Below are 15,760 nucleotides of genomic sequence, written 5' to 3'. Positions count from 1 at the left end.
CTTCTGAGAAATCTGTATGCAGGTCAAGAAGCAACAGTTAGAACCAGACATGGAACATCGAACTGGTTCCAAATTGGAAAAGAGTACATCAAGGCTGTATATTGTCACCCTGCTAATTTAACTTATACACAGAGTGCATCATGTGAAATGCTGGACTAGACGAAGCACAAGCTGAAATCAAGATTTCTGGTAGAAATATCAATAATTTTAGATATGTAGATGACCACCACAATAATGGCAGAAATCGAAGAGGAGCTGAAGAGCCTCTTGATGAAAGTGAAAGAGGAGAGTGAAAAAGTTGGCTTGAAACTCAACATTCAGAAAACTAAGATCATGGCATACAGTTCCATCACTTCATGGCAAATAGGTGGGGAAACAATGAAAAAAGTGACAGACTTTATTTTCTTGGGCTCCAAAATCACTGCAGATGGTGACTGCAGCCATGAAATTTTAAAACCCTTCCTCCTTAGAAGAAAAGCTATGACCAACCTAGATAGCATATTAAAAAGCAGAGACATCACTTTGCTGACTAAAGTCCATATAGTCAAAGGTATGGTTTTTCTAGTAGTCATGTATGGATGTGAAAGCTAGACCACAAATAAGGCTGAGCACTAAAGAATCAATGTTTTCAATTCTTTAGTCCTGGAAAAGACTCTTGAAAGTCTCTTGGACAGCAAGGAGATCAAATCAGTCAATTCTAAAAGAAATCAACCCTGAATATTCATTGGAAGGACTGATGTTGAAGCTGAAACTTCAGTACTTTCGTCCCCGGATGCAAAGAGAGGACTCATTGGGAGACCCTGATGCTGGGAAAGATTGAGAGCAGGAGAAGAAGGGGACGACAGAGGAAGATATGGTTGGATGCCGTCACCCACTCAATGAACATGAGTTTGAGCGAACTTCAGGATCAGTGAAGGACAGGGAAGCCTGGTGTGCTGCAGTCCACGGGGTCGCAAAGAGTTGGACATGACTCAGGGACCGAACAACTGAAAAGTGCAATTAGAGACAGAATGTGAATCAGCCGCTGTAGGAGCATGGGGGGGAGGTGGGAGAGGACGTGGGACAGGTATCCTTGAGAAGGAGACAGAAACACCCTCTCATGCCAGGGAGGAGAAGCTTGCAGGCTTTTGGAGGCTGAGGAAATGGAGCCAGTGGGTCAGATGATTTCTTTTGTGAGAGGAGAGACTGGCTTCTGCGCTGCCTGAGTCGGGAAAGAAGCTGGGAGTGGGGCAGCCTGGCCATGTGGAGTAGCTGCTGGAGAAGCAGAAAGGAATTCCGCCAGAAGGGCCTTGTGAGGCCCCTTTGCAGACTCAGTTAGAGGAGCACCCGCCGCCAAGGTGCGGGATTTTCCCTACGGTTCTCCACAGGCCTAGGAAGTGACCAGTGTGCCTTTACACACTAGTGTGAGCCCCCGAGAAGTGAGGACCCCAGGCCGCTCTGCACTCTGCTCCTCCCCATCCCTTCCACAGCAGCGGGTCTCACCCAGAGCGGCCACCTGTGGGCCCAGCCTGGGGGGACCTGGCAACCGTGGTCAGGCTCCAGGAGAGTCCAGGTGCCTGGGGAACCCCCAGCTCCTCAATCCTCCGGGAGGCACGGGCCACCCCGAGCACAACAGAGACCCCAGGCCAGGCCTCCGAGTCTGGGAGAGTCTTGACAGTAACTGAAGTGACAAGGCTGCTGCGCGGTCCAGCCGGGGTCCTGCCTTCCCCGCCCCCCTGCCCCGGGTGGGAGCAGTCCCAGCCCACCTGGGGGCTTTGGGGCAGCCAGCCGGCTGGTCCCTACCAGGGGAAGGCCTGTCCCGGGAGGAGGCGGCATGCGCAGTGGACCCCCGCCCCGTCCCCCGGGGGCGAGCCCGGCTGTAGGGGCGGGGCCGGGAGAGGGGGTTGCCGTGGACGCGCCGGGAAGGCAGCCCCCGGCTTCCTTGGGGTTGAACACAGGGTGTGAGGCCGGGCAGGAGCCCTGGTGAGCCCCTCGGGGCCGCTGCCCGGAGCCCCTCCTGCGGGGAGTTGCCTGCCTCCCCTGCTTCGAGTCCTGGGCCCCGGTCCCAAGCCGGTCACCCTCTGAGAGTGACTCGATTCTTGTCCTGTCTCCGGGAGTCAGGGTCTCTGTCCTGATGGTGGGGCCGACCTACCGGCCTGCCCGCCCCCCCAGCCCCCGCAGCCCCCGAAGCCCCCGAAGCCCCCGAAGCCCCCAGAGTCCCGTTCTCCAGCCTGGGCTGCTGGGGACACACCGCTGCGCTGGGCGGAGCCGGACCGCAGGCAGGGCCGCGTCTCCACTGACACTCTGCGGCCACCCCGCATGCAGAAGCAGACGCCTGAGCCTGGCCCCTAATAGACCAAAGTGTGAAGAGAAGAGTCTCTTAATCCTTTTCAGAGTGCTTTTATTTCCCTGTGGGCAAAATTTCAATCTTTATCGCTTTTTTAATTCTTTGTTTAAAGTGACAGCTTTAATAATCAAGAAAAACTGAGGTCTCAAAAGAGGTCTTACAGATGTGAATTCAGGCATGTTTTGACATCTGACATTTTTTACCCTGAAAACAAAAGATAGTTTCATTTAAGTCAGATATATCTTTGCATATATTTTTCCTTTGAGAGACCCACACCCTCAACTGTGCAATAAAGGTGAAATCTTGGTGTGGTGGGGTGGTGGTTTAGTTTTATTAGACTCTTGTGACCCCACGGACTGTATCCTAACAGATTCCTCTGTCCACGGAATTCAGGCAAGAACACTGGAGTGCGTTGCCATTCCCTTCTCCGGGGATCTTCCTGACCCAGGGACTGAACCTGGGTCTCCTGCATTGCAGCCCGGTTCTTTACCATCTGAGCCACGGGGGAAGCCCTTGACATCTCCGTGTATACCATCTGCTTTTCTGCCTTTAATTACGTGATCTCAGAGTCCAAACTGAGCAAGCTGAGAGGAGAGCTTCCCTGGGGACACAGACAGATGTGCGTGAGCTTGGGGACAGGGCTGTGCCTTCCTCTGCCTTGGCTTCCCTCTCCAGCTGGGCTCTCACCACGCCTCAGGCAAGGGCAGCAGGAGTCACCGGGCACGCAGCTGTGCTGTGGTGGGCAGGGCCCTGCTGTCAGGAGGTGGGGCCTTGGGGAGGTGGGGAGGTCGTGTGGGTGGAGCCCCACGAATGGGATCACTCTCCTGGTTACAGAGCCCCCGGGAGTTCCTCTCCGTGTCTCTGTCTCATTCTCTCTGTCTCTGTGCTTCTGTGTCTCTTGGCTTAGGAGCCAGGGCCGCGAGGATCTACTCTGAGCTCCCGGCCTCCCAGCTTTGTCCCTGGAAGTGGAACCAGAGCCTCAGGAAACCTCCCCACCAGCATGCGGTCTGCATGTAGCCTTCCCAGGCTCCAGCCACGAATTCCCACCCTTCAGGAGGTCATGTCCCTCCTGCCGAACTGCTTCAGTGAGCAGAGCTGGATGCCAAACACATCCTATGAGCTTGTTTTTAAAATGATATTCAATCAGCATGCTTTCTGGTCCATTTCCTAACACCATAATGCAAGACACAGGGTAATTACTCCAAATGCAAGGAGATAAGAAGTCTTTCCTTTGGTTGCAAAGACAATTTATTCAGTGTTTCTTCACAGATGAATCCTCAGATAAAATACAAAACTGGAAAGGTTTTAATACTTTCCTATTTTTATTTCTTGGCAAAAAAAAACAAAACAAAAAAGGAGAACAGATAATCATCGACAATAAAGCATCTTATCTTTGTGAGCACAAGCTAAATGCCTCCTACTTTCTAAATGTCACTGCTACAAAATACATTTGTAACTTCTGGAATCTGCACTGTCCCACGTGGGCTGCAGAGGCACCACTGGGGTGAGATGTTCTGAACAGGACAGTGTGGCCCAGCTACACACCTCCAGGCCCCCTTCCACCCAATGCAGGCAGGTGGGCCTCTCCTCGGGCTGTCCCCTCCCCTCGCCCTGTGTTGGCCGTAGGTGGTGGCCAAGAGCTCAGAGGTCAGTCCTGGAAGAGAGCATCACCATGAAGGACCGTGGCCGTAGGGCTGGACCACCCACCCCCCGCCTGTCACTCACACTTCACTGATGTGTCCCTGCCAAGGTACCAACCTCAGGCTGGAGAATAACCCAGCCCAAAGAAAACTTTTGATCCATTGGGAAAATGTAAAAATCAGGTGGCAATTAAACCCATACCTGATGGTTCACTTTATGTCACCTTGGCTAGGCTGTGTGTCTTTCTATGGCAAGTTACATATGCTAGATATTTATAAACAGCAGTTCATTCTCACAGCCTGGAGGCTGGATGTCTGAGATTAAAGTGCTGACCTGGCTGGGCTCCTGTGAAGCTGGCCTCACAGTTGCAGATGCTGACTTCTCCCAGTAACTTCCCTGGGGTCTCTTTTCTAAGGGCACTAACCCCATTCACTGGGCCCCACCCTCATGACTCATCACCTCCCCAAGTCCTCACCTCCTGACACTGTTACTCTGGGGATTAGGAGCCCAACATATGAATTTGGGTGGACATGAACATTCAGACCATAGCACCACAGTACTGTTTGGGGTCAGACACCACCTAGATGTCACCATGAAGATGTTTTTAGATGGAATTGATAATTAAGTCTGCAGACTTTGAGTAGAGCAGGTCATCCTCCATAACGTGGGGGCCTCCTCGAGTCAGCTGAAGGCCTTATGAGGAAACACTGAGCTTCCCCAAGGAAGAGGGCTCTGTGCCCAACCACAGCCTAACTCCAGCTGCAGCATCAGCTTGTCCCCAGGTCTCCAGCTGCTGGTCTTCCCTGCAGATTTCTTACTTGCCAGCCCTACAGTTGTGTGGGCTATTTCCTTAACATAAAGCAGTCTCTAGACAGATAATAGATAATTGATAGACAATAGACAGTAGAGCCTATTGGTTCTGATACACCCTATTTCCTGCTGCCTCTGACAAAGGGGTCAGCCCTGGGTCTGTATTTCTGCAGTACACGTGCCCACAGGGACTGCACAGAGGCTGACCTCAGAGGTGTGGGCTCTGGCCACTCCAGTCTGACCCCAGACACCACCCAGGCCGTGATGGGCCAGCACCAGCCTCTGGGTCTCTGCATCACCTCAGCCCCTTCCCCCTCCACAGAGGTGCATGGCCCTGTGCCAGGGCCATGTGGGGCAGATGTGGGCAGCTCATGTGGGAGGACCTGGTTGGCACTAGGGGATAGATGGATGGGTGAGTAGATGGAGGGTGGATGGATGGATGAGTGTAGAAGGATGGTGAGTGGGTGGATGAAGGGGGGGGGGGGGGGGGGCCCCCGGTGAAAGTATGAACAGCTGGATGGGTGGATGGGTAGACAGAGGGTGGTTGGTGTGTGGGTTCACGGATGCATAGATGGGTATGTGGATGATGAAAGGATGGACGGAGGGATGAGGAGAAAGAGTCATCCCCTCTCTGCAGCTCTGTGCCTCCTCATGGTCCAGGGTGTGATGTCCTCCTGCCTGGACTACTGCAGTAGAAAATGGCCCACCCGTATCAGCTCTCCTGAACTGCCATTCACTCTTCTCACTGCAGCTAGGAGTAACGCTCCACAGTGATGCTTTATCACATCAGGCCTGCACCTAAAAACCTTCCATGACTTCCTTTTGGTCTGAATAACGTCCTCACCATGACCAGTGGGCTCTGTGGGACTCAGCCCCAGCCTTTACCAGCTCTGTCCTGCCCTGAGCTCAGGCTGTCTGCAGGCTCCAGCTCCCCTCTTCCACTCCTCGAGTGCCCTAGGGTCTCTCCTGCGCCCAGAGCTGAGACACTGGGACGTTCTGCTCCAGTCTGCTCACCCTGAAACTCTAAGCAGAGGTGTCCCCAGCCCCCCACTAGCCTGTCAGCCCTCTGTGCCACCCCAGGTCCCTCTGCTCCTCATGCTCACCACCACTGTACTCAGCCTCACGTGGGAGGGGTCTGACCGTGTCTCTCTCAGGGCCTGAGGGAGCCCATGAGGGGCTTTCCCTCACCTTTGTATTTCCAGGGCTAGATCAGGGTAAGTGCTGGAAAATCCTAGATTAGCTATGAAAGATACATGATGAAGCTGGGGCAGCACGGTTTCTTGCAAAGGGCCAGGTGTAAACTTCTCCTCCAGGTCCATTTGTTCTCAGTCACAGCAGCTTAGGTCTGCCCTTGAAGCTCATAGTAGCACAGGTGATACGACCAACAAGCATGGCTGAGTGCCAATAAAACTTTATTTACACAAACACTGATGGACTCAATTCAGACCAGGATTCATAGTTTGCTGACCCGTGATCACTTGCTGAGTCATGTCTGACTCTGCAGCCCCATGAACTGCAGCATGTGAGGCTTCCCTGTCCTTCACCATCTCCCAGAGTTTGCTCAAGTTCATGTCCATTAAGTCAGGGATGCCATTCAACCATCTCCTCCTCTATTATCCCCTTCTCCTCCTGCCTTCAGTCTTTCCCAGCATCAGGGTTTTTTCCAATGAGTCAGCTCTTGCCATCAAGTGGCCAAAGTATTGGCGCTTTAGCATCAGTCCTGCCAATGTATATTCAGGGTTGATTTCCTTTAGGATGGACTGGTTGGATCTCCTTGCTGTACAAGGGACTCTCAAGAGTCTTCTCCAACACCACAGTTCAAAAGCATCAATTTTCAGTGTTCAGCCTTCTTTAGGGGCCAACTCTCACATCTGTATGTGACTACTAGGAAAACCATAGGGTTTGACCCCTGTGATACTTAAACACAAAAAAGAGAAATCGATTTAATTGGATAAACACGAATATGCCTCTTTTCTTATCTGCTTTCATTATAAGTTTTGATCTTTAAAATGTAAGCACACCAACAGATTATGGGTTCTTCAGAGCCATTAATAACACCCAAGGGTCTTGTCTCTTTACTTTCATTAACAATCAGGCATTTTTAGTTTTTTTTAAAAAGGTGATAATTAACATACAATATGCAGCAACAGAGGCCACACATTCTCATTCTTAGTAAAAAAAAAAAAAAAAAGTTGCCAGCCATTCATGCAAGTATTCCTGTCAGAAGATCCTGACTTCAGCCTTTTCCACATAGTGCTGTAGTCTGCATTCTTTTGGAGCCCAAATAAGAATATTGGTGACTCAGCTAAATCTTTCTTAATGAACATGGCTTAATTGTCCCAGGAGTTCTGCTCAGTGCTTCAAGTCAACATAATATAACCAAAAATAAATAGAAACAAAATCAACTGAAGAACCAGTGTGCCTGCTCAGGTCAGATGAAGCCAGAGGGCTGCCAGAGGGCACAGTGAGCTGTGTTGCCTGGAAAAAGTTAAACACCAGAGAGCATGGTGGCTCTGATACTTTCTAGAAGGATTAAAATCACTTTCCCAGTCTTTAGGAGAATTAGGCCAAAGCTTAGTTGGTGCAACGAATTTAGAAATGAATGCACTTGCATTTGAAGATGATGTGTCTTTGCCTCGATAACTAAAAATTTTAGAACTAATCTGAACGTCAACTGCAGGAACCTGCTTCTGGCGTGGTTTTGATGTCAGCATCTTCTCACCCTCTCTAGTAATTTTCAGTATGCATCTCTATTTTCGTGTAGTTATTTACAGGAGCATTTTATGGAAAACCGGCTCAAATCTTTTTGGGTGCAGGGGTAGTTCAAATGCACTGAGACCCTCAGTGTTCACTTGCTAATCGCCTCCAGAAACCCTGTTCTCCTCGAGTGACAAGGTCAGCAGGGCAGCACGTGTGTTCCTGTAACCATCAACTCGAAATGTGAAGTTTAAAGAGTTTCACCATCAAATGCAGTGTCGTGGGCTGCCCCTGAAGCAGGTGTTTATAATCACGTGTGCAAGTGTGAAGGAAGCACAAATCCTCAGTGGAAAACGGGCAGAGGACACGAGCAGACAATTCTTTTTTAAAAAACTGTACAAATGAGTACACTAGGCACGGATTAGCGTGCCATATCGTGTTGCGTGGAGGTGACGGATGCCAGAGCCAAAGGAGGCGCAAAGCTCACAGACAGATGCGGGACCGGCAGGAAGCCGGGGATGGGCCTTCCTCGCCTGAAGCAGGCGCCTACAGAAGGCCACTCCATCCTCCAGGCATTTGTTGTGAGCACTTAATCATCTCCATAATTTGACGTGTACTCACCAGTAAAAGGCAGGACTGTGTCCCCCCTCTGCTGACCTTGGCTCTTGGGGGCTGAGATGAGCCCCTGATGAGCCTCATGAGCCGGGGGAAGTAGAAGAGGCCCAGGGGGGGTATGGGGGCATGACTGGGAGGTGGGCAAGGAGAGCGTCTACAGCTCAGGGGAGCCAGGGATCACCGCTCCCCCTTCCTTCAGGTCCCCAGGCTCACTTCCAGGGCAGTTAGCCTGACCACCACCCACTGATGTCAGCAACTCTCCTTCCCTCCAACCCAGGGCCTCCTGCTGAGGGGTCAGAGGTCATGACGTCATCTTGTTGCCAGTCACCGTGGCCGCTGAGCTGAGATGCGGGTACTGTGACTGTGGTAACCGGTGGCCTCATCCCCTCCCTGAGATGCTGCCTGGGCTTGGCTTGGGGTACGGGGGGTGGGGAAGGGGGTCTGGAGAGACAAGATTCATAAACAGGTGACAGAGGGAAGTGCCGAGAGGAGAAGCAAGAGCCTGGGAGAATGACAGCGCCCAGTCCGTGAACTCCCTGACGTTCAAGCTGGTTTTAGAAAAGGCAGAGGAACCAGAGATCAAGTTGCCAACATCTGCTGGATCATGGAAAAAGCAAGAGAGTTCCAGAAAAACATCTATTTCTGCTTTATTGACTATGCCAAAGCCTTTGACTATGTGGATCACAAGAAACTGTGGAAAATTCTGAAAGAGATGGGCATACCAGACCACCTAATCTGCCTCTTGAGAAATCTGTATGCAGATCAGGAAGCAACAGTTAGAACTGGACATGGAACAACAGACTGGTTCCAAATAGGAAAAGGAGTCCGTCAAGGCTGTATATTGTCACCCTGCTTATTTAACTTATATGCAGAGTACATCATGAGAAACGCTGGACTGAAAGAAACACAAGCTGGAATCAAGATTGCCGGGAGAAATACCAATAACCTCAGATATGCAGATAACACCACCCTTACGGCAGAAAGTGAAGAGGAGCTAAAAAAGTCTCTTGATGAAAGTAAAAGAGGAGAGTGAAAAAGTTGGCTTAAAGCTCAACGTTCAGAAAACGAAGATCATGGCATCTGGTCCCATCACTTCATGGGAAATAGATGGGGAAACAGTGGAAACAGTGTCAGACTTTATTTTGGGGGACTCCAAAATCACTGCAGATGGTGACTACAGCCATGAAATTAAAAGACGCTTACTCCTTGGAAGAAAAGTTATGACCAACCTAAATAGTATATTCAAAAGCAGAGACATTACTTTGCCGACTAAGGTCCATCTCGTCAAGGCTATGGTTTTTCCTGTGGTCATGTATGGATGTAAGAGTTGGACTTTGAAGAATGCTGAGCGCCGAAGAATTTATGCTTTTGAACTGTGGTGTTGGAGAAGACTCTTGAGAGTCCCTTGGACTGCAAGGAGATCCAGTGATCTCTGAAGGAGATCAACCCTGGGATTTCTTTGGAAGGAATGATGCTAAAGCTGAAGCTCCAGTACTTTGGCCACCTCAGGCGAAGGGTTGACTCATTGGAAAAGACTCTGATGCTTGGAGGGATAGGGGGCAGGAGGAGAAGGGGACGACAGAGGATGAGATGGCTGGATGGCATCACGGACTCGATGGACATGAGTCTGAGTGAACTCCAGGAGTTGGTGATGGACAGGGAGGCCTGGCGTGCTTCGATTCATGGGGTTGCAAAGAGTCGGTCACGACTGAGCAAGTGAACTGAACTGAGTCTGCCCCTCGGAGGGCCCCCCCGCCCCAGTCTGGCGGGCCCACGGCTGCAGCGTGTGGGGTCTCAGTGGGCCCAGCGGACCTTGCAGCAGGGTCACGGGGCCTGAGACGCCAGGTGCCTGGCAGGGCCCACACTGGGCGGCCGCACCCCACCCCTGCCCACCGCCCTCCCGGGGGGGCCCACCCCACTCCTGCGATTGCAGCTTCCCTGGTCACAGGGCGAGCCTTTCCTCTTTCTCCTCCGCTTCCTTTCTCCCCACAAAGGGCGTGCCTGTCACATCCCTGAAGCTGAGAGGCCTGCGGGGCGGGAACCAGTCAGCGCGGCCCCCAGAGCCGGCCGCGGGGAGCCGGCCCAGCCCTGCGCTGGGAGGCCGGGCGCAGAGCCCTCACGCCGAGACCCCGAGGGAGGGGCAGAAGCGCCCCCTGCGCTCGCTCCGCACCCGGAGACGCCGGCGCGGAGCCGGGGCGGCGCGGGCCGGGGCGGTGCCGGCAGCGCGGAGGCGGGAGCAGCGCCGCGCGAACCGCGCAGAGGCAGCCGCTGCGGCCCGGCCGAGCGCTCGTCGGAGGGAAGCGGGGTCGGGCCCAGAGCCCTCACAGAGCCCGAGGCTGCCCTCAGAGGTAGACGGACCCCGGAAACAGAGTTCCACAAGGGGACGTTTTCTGGGCGCCTTCCTCCTGCCGGCGGGAGGGGCGGGTGAGCTCAGCCGTGTCTGCGGCAGAGACTCGGCGGTCAGGGGAGAGGGCGCCCGACCGCCGGGCCTGTGACCGCTCGCACCCCTTCCCCGGCCGCGTCCCACCCTCCTGAACACCCTCCGCCCGCCCCGCAAGGACGGTGAGTCGCCTCCGCCAACTGCATCCTCTGCAGGAAAGTTCTCTCTGTACCCATCCATGCTGGGCGCGCACCTGGACCAGCGAAGGAACATTACAAGGCCGGGCACTCCCCAAGCCTGCTTCACCGGCTCACCTGATGCGCCCCCGAAATGCTTCACACGGCCTGAAGGCAGGTATTTCTTGAGTAACTGAACCTTACCTACTGTCAGAGTACTTTTCCAAGTAAAAGTCTTCCCCACTAAAGAGGAGCTTGTGTGTCTATGGGGTAGATGAGATCGGAAGGGTTAGGCTTGGGGTCAGAGTCAGAGTCCGGGTGAAAGTCAGGCACTTTCACCGTTCCACAGTCAACGTCTGTTCCTGGGATGACAGATCCAAGGCCACGTCCGCACCCCGCCACTGCTCTTGTCCGGGCTGGAGTCTCAGAACCGCACTGCCTCTCAGGCTGACCAGGGGTAACAGAGCTCACCTGGGCAGACGCACCCCCTCGCCGAGGGAGGCCGAGGTGTAAACAGGGAAGTTCTAGTGATCTCTGGGCAAAGGGGGCAGATGTGGGAATAACACAGAAGTAGCGTGAACCACAAATGTTCTTTGCTGTTACAGAAAGTCAGGCGGTCCCAAACACCCACAGCTGCGGCTGGCGTGTGCGAGGCAACGGTGGAGCGTGGCCAGTAAATAAACACCAAGGACCTCCAAGATGCTCAGAGCGAGGCCTCGATGCCTGAAGGGACACTCGTGTACTGACCCGTGCATAGACGTGTCTGAAAGTGTCATCTCATCCTGCCCACATCTGTGCTCAGTCCCCACAAGTCTGCACCGTGCCTCCGGCTCCAGCCATCACCACATGGATCACAAACCCTCCGCTTGGCAGACATGTCCCAACAGGAACTTGGGAGAGGCTTCATTCTGGGAGCCCTGGCTTAGTGCAGGGCACCAGGACACGGCCACTTTGGAGCGGGTCTGCTCGGCCTGTGGGCGCCATCCACACACTAAGCCAGGTCCCAACTGGTGTTCCAAATCCACGTCCTTCCCTGGGAGCTGTAGGCGCAAGTGTTTCAGTCCTCAGGCAGGTCATGGTTCTGCCCCGGGAGCTCAGCCCCAGAACCGTGGGGGACACCGGTCTCTCACGTTCACACAAAGGCTGCAATGCCTCTGGCTGGCGTGATGCCCAGATTCTGCCCCTCAGACGCGTGTGTGGAAGCCCTGCCCCCAGCACCTCCGAGCGGGCCTGCCTTTGGCGGCAAGGTCTTTGAACAGAGAATTGAGTTAAATGAGGCCATTCAGGTGGGCCCTGATCCAATAGACCCGGTGTCCTTGTGGGAAGAGGAGGTCAGGACGTAGAGACCCACACACACGGGGTGGCCAAGCAAGGACCCGGGCAAGAGACGGCTGTCCACAGGCCGAGGGGAGAGGCCTCAGGGGGACCGGTCCTGCCCACACCTGGGTCTTGGGTTCCAGCCTCCAGGACGGGAGACGGCAAATGTGTCTTGTTCGCACCACATCCATAACACTCTGTTACGGCCGCCTGAGTGGGCAAATGCAACTGCAGCCCCAGACTTAACCCCAGACGCCAGGAGTGAGCGGCAAGCAGAGGCCACTCGTCTGACCTGCCTGTGCGGTCGCTGAATTGCAAAGAGGGTGATGGTCTTCAGCACCTTCCCTCCGAATGCCAGCCGTGTGGTACCTCCAGTGTGGACACCAACTTCTCTGTCATTTAAAATCTCCATTGCTGCCTTGATACTCCTCAGGGTGACAGCTATGCTTCTCTCCATCTTGTCTTTCTTTTTCCAAAATGGAGCTAAAAACACACCAGCTGAGAACTGGGCTCCCCTCCTCTTGCTGCTGTTGTTCAGTTGCTAAGTCATATCGACTCTTTTCGAGGACAGTTGAACCAACTCCACACATTCTAATGGGAATGGGGCCCCAGGGACAGAGCGGGCGGCACTCCACGATGGGGCGGCTCCAGGTATGAGCGACACAGACGTCATCGCTAGTAAACCCCAGTCAACGGGCAGCAGCACTTGACGGATGAGTGGAAACAAGCCAGGATCGTCTCACAGCCCAAACAGGCCCTGATTGGCAGAAAGCCCAGGCAGAGCGACCGCAGGGCCACAGGCCCGCTCCAACCCGGACGCCAAGCCCTGGCCTTCAGTGAGGTAAAGAATAAAGCCAGAGGAACTTTTCAGAGCAGGAAGCAAAGGACACTCCCTCAGAGATGAACCTGGAGAGAACCTGAGAAAAAGTCAACCAGCAAGTGAGTGAAACACAGAAGAGGCAAACTTCCCAGATGAAAGAGAGAAAAAAAAAACGGTTAAAATGCCAAAAAGTGGCACCGGAACATACATTTCACCCTCAACTATCGTCAGAACTCGTGTGGGGTCTCGTTACACACCGTCAGGTGGGCGTGTCTGTGATTAAGTGAGAAACAGCTTCCACTGGTTCATCCATTTCGCCGTGAGGTTTGGTGACACCAAGGAGCTGGGGGTGGCAGGGTCGTAGGGCAGCTGTCCCCGGATTTCAGAGTCACAGTGAGCAGGAGTGTGAGCAGGGGCTGGGCACCTAGGGGTAATATGGGGTCCTCAGCAGGAGACACAGGAGCGGATGAGCCGCCCCCCGAGGGAGACGGTCAGACAGTGATGGGCCCGGGCGGCCTGGCGCCCCGCAGGGGACGCAGGTGAGGGGGGGGCCACCCGTGGTGGGGGACCAGGCCCCCCTGACATCCCTGGGCCCAGAGCTGTGCAGGGTGAAGGCCCGGCCCTGGGGTCTTGGCAGGTGGGAGGGTCCAGTAGAGAAGGACGGGTGAGGGTGGCTGGATTAGAGGAAGGCTGGATTGGGGGGGGAAGGGGTGGGCAGGTGTGGGGAGTGTGGGGGGCGTGGGGGCAGCTACAGGAAGGAGGGCGGCGGGTTGGCCCTGGGTTGAGGCGAGGAGGCCCCTGGGGTCCCCCCAAGCCTGGCGTCTGCAGTCTGCGGGGAAGACTGTCCCGAGGCCGCTTTTCATCCCCTCACCGCAGACGGAGCGGGCCTTCTCTCCACTGATGGACGCCTCCTCTGTGACCCTCCAGTCGGTCAGCAGCTTAATTTGGGAAACAACACCACCAACCCACAGTGGCCGCTGTTTAACCCACACTTGGAAATGGAGCATCGATTTCACGTAGGTCACAGCAGCGCCAACACCCATGGGCTCGGTCAGGAAGTGTCCTGACGCGAGAGGCAGAGGCCTGTCGGCTGTGATGCACGAGTAACCCTGTAATGAGCCAGCCCTGCACACGCACCTCTCCCAGGTCCTTCTTGAGGCCAGTGTCCTTGACCTTCACTTACCCGTCTTCCCATCTAGCAATGCTGATTGGTCCACTTCAGTGCTTTTAGGAGAAATGCCACTGGAGGTGATATTTTCGGTTTGGGTTGCTCTCATGCCTATTTGGGCTTCCCTGGTGGCTCAGCTGGTAAAGAATCTGCCTGTGATGTGGGACACCTGGGTTCGATCCCCTGGTTGGGAAGATCCCCTGGAGAAGGACAAGCAACCCACCCCAGTACTCTTGCCTAGAGAATTCCATGGAGTGGAACAGGCTGCAGTCCATGGAAACGCAGAGTCAGACATGACTGTGGGACTTGCACTTTCATTTTCACGCCTATTTACCAGGGTGGGCGGAGATCTGAAGATTCTTCTTTGTTCCTCAGTCTTGGACAAACCCTCAAAACCCCCATACTAGGCTTCAGTAAAGCTCTCCAGTAAAACTGTGAAGATTTTATATGACTCATATGTGAAGCCATCATTCCTACAGAAACCTGGTGCCATGTAACAATTCCATAGCCTGAAATTTCTAATCGAAACTCCAATTAAAGTGTCAGACTTTTAACAGCAGAACCACTGCTTTGCTTGGAAGCTGAAGGGGGAGGGAAAACTAATTGCATTAAAGCGAAGGGCCCCCAGATGCAGACAGCACTATTCTCTCAGTGGGTTGGCTGAGGCTGTTTGTCAACATAAACTGAAAACCATTCAACAGTCATCATTATGCTGCCTGCCGCCAAGAAGCAGACATGTATAGCCGACCACTCTCACATTCTATGGACTGTGAGCAGCCCAGATGCTGTTACAGGGGTGCCCAGAACACTTCGAGGAGACATTTGGCTGTTTGGAGGTCAGGGACCTGTCAGTCTAGCTGGATTCCCCCATGGTGGGGCCAGGAGCCACACCAGACGACTGGTGCCCAGACAGCACCACCTCCAGGAATCTCCAGGCTGCTGAAGAGCCTGCATCACAGCATCCTTCCCCTCTGGCCAGCCTGGCTGTGGTGACAAAGCAAAAGGCTGCACAGTGTGGGTTCAGGACGTTGAGATGCAGCCCCTGGTTCTGCAGCAAAGTATCAGCTGCGTGTGATGCTCAGAGAAAAAGCTACCGCAACTTAGAGTTCACGTCAATGTCCTGCCTGCAACACCTGTACCGAAAGAGCAGGGTGTGTGGTGGCTTACACAGTGTGGGGCAGAGTCACCACATTTCATGTGACACATACAGGAATCCGGAAGAACACATGAACCACGTAAACGTGCATTAGGAACACACTCACATTACTTCTGTTGATTCAGCTCAGTTCAGTCAGTCGTGTTTGACTCTGCAACCCCATGGGCTGCAGCACGCCAGGCCTCCCTGTCCATCACCAACTCCCAGAGCTTAGTTAAACTTATGTCCATTGAGTGGGTGATGCCATCCAACCATCTCATCCTCTGTCATCCCCTTCTCCTCCTGCCTTCAATCTTTCCCAGCATCAGGGTCTTTTCCAATGAGTCAGTTCTTCACATGAGGTGGCCAAAGTATTGGAGCTTCAGCTTCAGCATCAGTCCTTCCAATGAATATTCAGGACTGATTTCCTTTCAGATGGACTGGTTTGATCTCCTTGCTGTTCAAGGGATTCTCAAGAGTCTTCTCCAACACCACAGTTCAAAAGCATCAATTTTTTGGCGCTCATCTTTCTTTATGGTCCAACTCTCACATCCATACATGACTACTGGAAAAATCATAGCTTTGATGATTAGACTTTATCAAAATTAAAATCTTTGCTCATCAAATCACTGCTCTGACTGCAGATACATATAATTCTCAAAAACATATTTAAGG

The 15,760-nt window shown here is 53.5% G+C and overlaps 1 long non-coding RNA gene across 1 annotated transcript; it reads left to right on the top strand.

The window, feature by feature from the left end:
• The first annotated feature begins 11,034 nt into the window (after positions 1-11,034).
• On the top strand, positions 11,035-11,345 carry LOC120877743. Its single transcript, XR_005724388.1, has 2 exons — positions 11,035-11,102; positions 11,251-11,345. It is a non-coding gene; the product is annotated as an uncharacterized LOC120877743 (long non-coding RNA).
• The last annotated feature ends 4,415 nt before the right edge of the window (positions 11,346-15,760 follow it).

Source organism: Oryx dammah, unplaced genomic scaffold, assembly GCF_014754425.2.
Source record: "Oryx dammah isolate SB20612 unplaced genomic scaffold, SCBI_Odam_1.1 HiC_scaffold_18, whole genome shotgun sequence".
Taxonomy (NCBI): domain Eukaryota; kingdom Metazoa; phylum Chordata; class Mammalia; order Artiodactyla; family Bovidae; genus Oryx; species Oryx dammah.
The sequence above is the reverse complement of the archived record's forward strand: the minus strand, read 5'-3'. Positions and strand labels throughout refer to the sequence as shown.